Consider the following 8,903-nt stretch of genomic DNA (forward strand, 5'->3'; position numbering starts at 1 on the left):
GATTCGCTTTCTTTGTTCTTGTTCTTTCTGCTTTGGCTATTGTTACTTCCCCATGGCCCCTTCACTGCTAAGACCATGGCATCATCTTTCTCCCATGCTGTTCCTGTCTCAAAACCAAATAGCATTTATCTGTCTTGGTAAATAAAATTCCTTGTTGGCCAACTCTGTTCTCAGCTGTTACTGTTCCTCCCCACTCCCCACCTTTCCTTCATCCTTCCCACGGGAGTCTTCATTCTTTGAATTTCTTAATAGTTCCTTCCATTCAAGGACTAGCAACATGCTCCCCAGAGACTGGGCTGGGATAATGAATAGCATCATTGAGTGCCATATCAAGTCCATTCTTTACCAGTTGCAGACTCTCAGCTTATTTTTCAACTATTCTAACTCAAATTGAGCTCCTTTCATCCCAAGGCACTCCTTAACACTACTTTATGAATAGGACTTGTTTTTATTAACTTTCCTGGTTTGTCACTATTTTACTAAGGAGACCTTGGTTCTTATGCAAATAGAACTTTGTCCTGTTACCTTAGATTTCCTAAGGTGCATTTGCATGTTAGCCCCACTCCTGCCATTTGCCCCTATACCTTAGTTAATAAATAAATACCATTCCCTGAAATTTACGCTGTTTGAAAAACTGGTAGTTTAGATTTAGATTATCTTCTGATATAGGTGAAAAACACTTTGTTACTACTACTACTACTACTATTTCTTCTTTAACTAGAGCCATGACCATAATTAATGCCATGTAATCTAGCCTACAGTTTCTTTATAAAATGAGTATTGTAATGTTTAGGTTCCTGTCAGCTCTGGAAGTAACATGATCTGAAGGGAAATAGAGTCATTTTAAGATTCACTGCAGAAATCAAAGGAAGTTAAGGATAAAGATTATTGGGAAATAAGTAGATTGATTATAATTTAATTATAAAATACACTAACACAGAAATTGGCCCTATTGTACACCAGACTGTGATAAATCATCACAAATCAATGAGGGAAAAGTCAGTAGATGGTGTTGAGATAATAGATTTAACAAACAAAAGAATCTTTGGGTTTCTCCCCCTCATATCACATACTACTTTTATTTAGATTTTAAAAGTTATATTTTAGAAATTAGAAATCAATGATAAAAAAAATAAAAGCTACTCTAACACCTGGAGACAGTAATACGCTACTGAATGAGCAATGCATGGGAAGCAAGTGAAAGAAAAAAGTAAAATTCATGATGAAAAAGGAAACATCACTGGAGACACTAATGAAACATGAGAATCAGAAACTATTTTGAAAATTTATGCTATAATAGAATAGAAAATCTTGAAGACATGGGCAAATTTCTAGAAACATATGACCTACTCATTGAGTCAGGAGGACATAGAAAATTTAAACAGGTCAATTTCAAGCGATGAAATTAAAGACATCATCAAAAGCCTACCAACAAAGGAAAGTCCAGTACCAGATGATTCTCAGCTGAGTTCTGCCAGACCTTCAAAGAAAAATTAACACCAATCATCCTCAAATTATTCCATGAAATAGAAAAGGAGGGAACCCTTCCAAATTCATTCTATGAAGCTAATATCACCCTGATACAAAAACCAGAAAGACACATCAAGGAAAGAAAATTTCAGACCAATATTCCTGATAAACATTAATAAAATGCTGGCAAATTGCATACAAAAACATTTTTAAAAGATAGTGCACCATGATCAAGTGGGGTTTATTCTAGAAATGCAAGGTTGGTTCAACATAAATAAATCAACAAACATATTTCATCACATCAAGAGATTTAAAGACAAGAATCACATGATTATTTCAATAGATGCAGAAAAAGCATTTGACAAAATACAATATCTTTTCATGTTCAAAACACTAGAAAAACTAGGGATAGTGGGAACATAGCTCAACATTGTAAAAACTATATATGTTAAACCCAAGGCCAATATCATTCTAAATGGAGAAAAATTAAAAGCATTCCCTCTAAAAACTGGAACAAGATAGGAATGCTCTCTTTCACCACTTCTATTCAACATAGTCCTTGAAACTCTAGCCAGAGCAATTAGACAAAAGAAAGTAATTAAAGGGATACAAATAGGAAAAAAAGAACTCAAACTATCCCTATTTGCTGATGATATGATTCTATATCTAGGAGATCTAAAAAACTCCACCAGAAAACTTCTAGAACTCATAAATAAATTCAGCAAGCTAGCAGGATATAAGATTAACACTCATAAATTAATTGTGTTCCTATACACCATTGATGAATCAACTAAAAGAGAAATTAGAAAAACTATTCCATTCAGAGTAGCTTAAAAAAAATACTTGAGAATCAATCTAACAAAAGAGGTGAAAGACCTCTACAATGAAAACTAAAGAACACTAAAGAAAGAGATTGAAGAAGACCTTAGAAGATGGAAAGGTCTCCCATGTTCTTTGATAGGCAGAATTAATATTGTCAAAATGGCCGTACCAAAAGCACTATACAGATTTAATGCAATTCCCATTAAAATTCCAATGACATTCTTTATAGAAATAGAAAAAGCAGTTATGAAATTTATTTGGAAAAATAAGAGGCCCAGAATAGCCAAAGCAATTCTCAGTGAAAAAAGTGAAGCAGAAGGCATCACCTTTGATTATTCTTTGGAGCTATTGAAAAAAAATGGCATGGTATTGGCACCAAAACAGACATGAAGACCAATTAATGAAACAGAATAGAAGATACAGACAAATCCACATAAATACAATTATACTAGACAAAGGCACCATGAACATACATTGGAGAAAAGAGGGCCTCTTCACCAAATGGTGCTGGGAAAACTGGAAGTTCATATGTGGCAGAATGAAATTAAACCACTATCTCTCACCTGTATAAAACTCAACTTGAAGTGGATCAAGGATTGAGGCATTAGACCAGAGACTCTGTGTCTATTAATAGAAAATGTAGGTCCAACTCTCCATCATGTCAGTTAGAAACCAATTTCCTTAACAAGACTTCTAAAGTGCAAGAAGAAAATCAAGAATCAATAAATGGGATTGTATCAAACTAAAAGAAAACAATCAAGAATGTGAAGAGAGAGCCTACAGAATGGGAGAAAATCTTTGCCATCTTAGATAGAGCATTAATCTCTAAAGAATTAAACTTAACACCAAAAAACAAAACAAAACGAAACAAAAACCAAACAAATAACCCAATCAATAAATGGGGAAAGTAATGGAAGAGGCACTTAACAGGTCCTAAGAAACTTATCCAGACCCTGTCTCAAAAAGAGAAAAGGGCTGCGAATATAGCTCAGTGGGAGATCACCCTAATTTCAATTCTCAGTACTGCAAAATGATGATGATTATGATAAATGGTAAAAAAACATAAAACAACTGAATATTAAATTTTGAGGAAAGCATGCAAACCTTAATAAAATATGATAGGCCTAGGCTGGGCATGCTGACATTGGCCTGTAGTCCTGGATACTTGGGAGGCTAAAGTAGGAGAATCCCAAGTGCAAGGTCAGCCTGAGAAACAGGCAACATTGCAAAACACTGTCTCAAGAAAATCAAGTGATAACTGACTTCCTTAGAGCAGTTACAAAAAAATCAAGTGGAAGTAAAGAGATTTTATCTGTATCTTCCCTCTCCCTATCCCAGTCTTCCTTGCTGTGATTCTTGAGTTGTTGTAGTACATGTTCTACAGTTGAGGAATCAATATTGATCCATCAATACTGATTAAAGAGCATAGTTTGCATTAGGGTTAATTCCGTGTTGTACATTCTGGGTTTTGCTTTATTTTTGTGGTACTAGGGATTGAGCCCAGGGGTATTTAATTACTGAACCACTCCTTAGCTTTTTTTTTTTTTTTTTTTAATTTGAGACAGGGTCTTGCTAAATCGTCCAGGCTGTCCTCAAATTTGCTATCCTCCTGCCTCAGCCTCCCTAGCTGCTGGGATTACACATGTGCACCACCATGCCTGACTATTGTGAGGCTTTTTAAATAAGAGAAAATCCACGGAAGAGTAACTGACATGGTGAGAACTCAATAAATACTAGTTTTCATTATGACTATTAGTTGTATTTATTGTGGTACAGGGTTAGGAGTTCCCAGGGCTCTTCAAATCCCAGTACACACAATCATCTGCTCAGAAGGGAAGGGAACATTTGCTAAGACTTCCTGCTTCTAGCTGTATACCAGAGACTGTGATAGGAACCTTTTCACACCTTATCTCACTGAGTGACAGTTGATACTGATCTCTTTATTATAGAGACTTGAGACTGAGAAAAAGGACAGACTTGCCCAAGGTCACACAGTAAATGGTGGAGCTGAATTACCAGCTCTGTTCTGTCTCATGTCAATGCTCTTTCATTTCTATTTAGTTAATTTTCTTAATGAGTAGGAAATTCAAACAATATAGAAGTTAGTGAGGTATCAGACCCTTCCCTGTTCCCTTTCCACCTTCACTCCCATTTTTATTTATTTATTTTTTGGGGGTGATAAGAGAGATTGAACTCAGGGGCACTCAACCATTGAGCCACATCACCAGCCCTATTTTGTATTTTATTTAGAGACAGGATATCACTGATGCTTAGTACCTCACTTTTTCTGAGGCTGGCTTTGAACTCCTGTTCCTCCTGCTTCAGCCTCCTGAGCTGCTAGGATTATAGATGTGGGCCACCACGCCCAGCCCATTTTTATTATTCACAGAGAAATATTTGCTATTCATTACAACCTTATCTGTTTGTGGTCATAAAGGTAAATATCTCTACAGATACAGCCCCTTCCTCCCACCCTTCCTTTCTCCCTCCCTCTTTCTGTTCTCCTTTTAAACAAATAGTGAAGATTCTGTATGTATTTGTTCTGTAACTTAAAAATACATTTTGAATATCTGCCCATATTGAACTCTTTTCTGTGTTGTGGCACCATTAGATTTATTTGCTCTTTCCCCTACTGATGAATATTTTGGTTGTTTCCAACTGTTGCTCTTTCAAACAATGTTTTATTTTTTTTTTAAAGAGAGAGTGAGAGAGGAGAGAGACAGAGAGAGAGAGAGAGAGAATTTTTAATATTTTTATTTTTTACTTCTCGGCGGACACAACATCTTTGTTGGTATGTGGTGCTGAGGATTGAACCCGGGCCGCACGCATGCCAGGCGAGCGCGCTACCGCTTGAGCCACATCCCCAGCCCTCAAACAATGTTTTATTGAGAACTATTTCATCTATGTCTTTGCATATTTGTGCGAGAAGCTCAGTAACATAGATTTCCAACATTGTTTGAGCAAATTTCCTTGCATGATATCATTCTGAATTTTGGTACTGCTTATATCACATGACAGTGATGCAAAAGAAACACAGTTAGCAATTGAGATTTGTACCAGAAAGATCTAAAGGTAACCCTATCCTTATTCTCTCCAACTTTGGTCTGCATTTCACTATATTCTGGAAAACTTAGGCCTGTTCCCAACACAGAGCAAAAGGGGGAGTCCTATCATGGATTAGGGAAGAATGGGAATGGTATTACTACTTGGTCATCTCTTTTAGCCTCTTATAATGAACATCATTCAGTTGTTATTTTAAGTTTCTTGCTATATCTTGCTAATGAAATGGGCTATTTTTAGGAGTAGTGGTGAATTCTATGGAGTCATGCACCTAGTTTTATCTCCTGTAATTACCTTGGACTATTAGCATGTATTAAGAAGGCAGAGCTAGCTCTGAGAAGTCTAGCCTGAATTTTGGAGCAGGATTATATCACATGCATTGGTAAGTCTTGGATACTTGCTATATTTTTATCCACTTGAGGCTCTTTTGCTGAGTCTGGCCTTGAACTTGGCAGTACTTCAACCTCAAACTCCTGAGCTGCTGGGATTACAGGTGTGTGCCACCACACACAGTCTGAAAGTCACTTTATACAATGATTTTAGTGGCTGTGTTTTGACTGTGACCTATCACATGGAGTCAGGCACGGCATAATCTTTATTGGTGCTCAGAAAGTTTCAACTTTTGAAGCATTTTTGATTTTTGAATTTTCAGATTAGGTATGTTCAACCTGAAACACATTTGACATTTCCTTCCTTCTTTCCTTCTTCCCATGTTTTTCCTCTTTCTTTCCTTCCCTTCCTACTTTCTTTTTTTTCTTTTCTTTTTGAGGCAGGATTTCTCTATGTCACCCAGGATGATTCAGAACTCCTGAATTCAAGTAATCCTCCTGCCTCAGTCTCCTGAGTAGCTGGAACTATATGTACATACCACCTATTCCCAGAATTTTTAGTGTTTTAGTTTTTTTTGTGTGTGTGTGTGTGTGTCTGTGTAGGGGATTGAATACTGGGCCTCTTGCATGGTAAGTGCATGCTTCACTACTAAGCTACACCCTCAGCCTTCAATTTCTAACATTTTTATTATATGATTTGTGGACTTAGAAAATACATATTGCTAGGTGTGGTGGTGCACACCTATAATCCCAGTGACTCAGGAGGCTGAGGCAGGAAGATCCCAAATTTAAGGTGAGATTCTTGACATTTTAGTGAAACGCTGTCTCAAAATAAAAAATAAAAAGGATTAGAGATGTAGCTCTATGATAAAGTGCCCCTAGTTTCAATCCCCAGTACCTAAAAACAAATAAACAAACAACAAAAAACTGCATATATTATGGAGTGTTCAAGAAGTTATTATGTAAGAATATACTTCTGGAAAATCAGTGTGAGGAATGTCAAAGAGAAACAGCTAGACAATGGTTAAAGATGATAAAGAAAGACTTTATTCAGTACTATTGCAATAGGGGACTAGTTTAGATAGAGACTTTAGTTTAGATCAACTGTGGAGTAATTCATGTCCAATGACATTGTTGCAAACAATGTGGGAACCAGCTGGAAGTTAGAGGAGCATAGGAGCTGGGACTGATTAAGGAAAGAGACAGTAGGAGAGCCCTGCTAAAACACAACCACTGACATCCTAGGGCGATTGTGCACTGGCCCAGTGCTGCACCATACATAGTTCTGTCAGTCAATACATAGAGGAGCAAAAAGAAAGAGCCTGCAGGCAGAGGGAGGGGACTGATATCCAGAGCTTCTACATTATATTTCCTAAGTGTCCAGTTTCAATAGAAATTCTGAAACATTCAAAGAAACAGGAAAGTGACTCATACACAGGATAAAAAGCAGTCAATAGAAACTGCCTGTGAGAGGCACAGCTGTCAGACTTAGACAAAGACTTCAAAGCAGGCATGACAAACAACGAAAGGGAACCATGCTTAAAGAAGTCGAAGAAGATCCGGTGACAATGTTTCATTATTTAGAGAATATTAGTAAAGAGGTAGAAACTGGAAAAAAGAATCAAGTGGAATTTGTGGAGTTAGTTCAATAATGGAAATAAAAACTAGAGAAGTTCAATAGTATATTTGATCTGGGAGAAGAAACAACTGGTGAACTTGAAGATAGATCAATAAGGATTATTAAATCCAAAGAAGAGAATGAAGAAAAATGAACAGAGCATCAGAGAAATCTTGAGTGATTATAATGATATGAGATAAAATATATTTTAAAACAAAATAAAAATGAATTTTTTTCAGTGCTGGGAATAAACCCCAGTGCCTCATGCATACTAGGCAAGTGCTCCACCACTGAGCTACATCCCTGGCCCCAAAGGGAACATTTTATAAGAATAAAAGAACCAGTCTATCAGGAAAATTTAGCAATTATTCATATATATATATGTAATATGTAATATAATGTTATATATTCATATATATATATTTGGGAGGCTTGTTTAGTATATATATTCACATATGTATGTATTTACATATATATGTATGTCTATATATAGTCATAAACTATATATATAGTTATAAGCTACATTTACTCCATAATAATAGATAATGGTTTATAACTATATATAGACATACATATATATGTGAATATATATATATATATATATATATATATATATAAACAAGCCTTTCCAAACATATGAAACAAAAACTGACAGAAATGAAGGGAAAAGGACACTTTGATAAGAGGCATTGTAGACTTTAATACCGCACTTTTAACAATGGATAGAACAATTAGAAGATCAATAGGAAATCAAAGATTTGAATACTATAAATCAATGAATCCTAATAGACACTCTGCCCAAGAATAGAAGAATATTAATTTTTCTCAAGTGCATGTGGCACAGTCCAGGACAGAACATATGCTAGACCATGAAACAAACCTCAATAAGTTTAAAAAGGATTGAAATTACTGAAAGTGTGTTTTCTCATACAGTGGAATGAAATTAGGAAAACCTAAAAGAAATTTGGGAAATTCATAAATACATGAAAATTAACATACTATTTGACTAATGGGTCAAAGAAGAAAATATGAAGAGAAATTGGAAAATACACTGAAGGCTGGGGATATAGCTCAGTGATAGAATGTTTGCCTACCATGAGCAAAACCCTGGATTTTATCCTTAGCACTGCAAAATAAATAAATGCATAAATAAGTTAATTCAAATATAAAATGTAAAGCTGATTATCTCATAAAGGCCCCAGCTCCAAAAATCATTACATTGGAGGTGAGGACTTCAACAAACTTTTTTTGTGTGTGTTGATAGGAGGGTTTATACAGTTTACTCCATAACAACAGATAAGCATCAAAATTTAAAGCTTTGAGGCACCAAAAGAATAAAATGATAATCTGTTGAACGGGAGAACTATTTGAAAATTGTATATTTGTTAAATGGTTTATGTCTAGAATGTATAAAGAACTCTTACAACTCAATATAAGAAGAACCCAATTAATGATGGGCACAGGATCCCAACAGACATTTTTTTTTCCACAGACAGAGATGGCCAATAAGCACATAATAAGGTGTTGAAATCTGTAGTCATCAGGAATATGCAAGTCAAAACCATTTCATATCTATTAGAATGTTTATTATAATAAAACACAGA

Source organism: Spermophilus citellus (genome assembly GCF_964194105.1).
Source record: "Spermophilus citellus genome assembly, chromosome: 2".
In the NCBI taxonomy this organism is placed as follows: domain Eukaryota; kingdom Metazoa; phylum Chordata; class Mammalia; order Rodentia; family Sciuridae; genus Spermophilus; species Spermophilus citellus.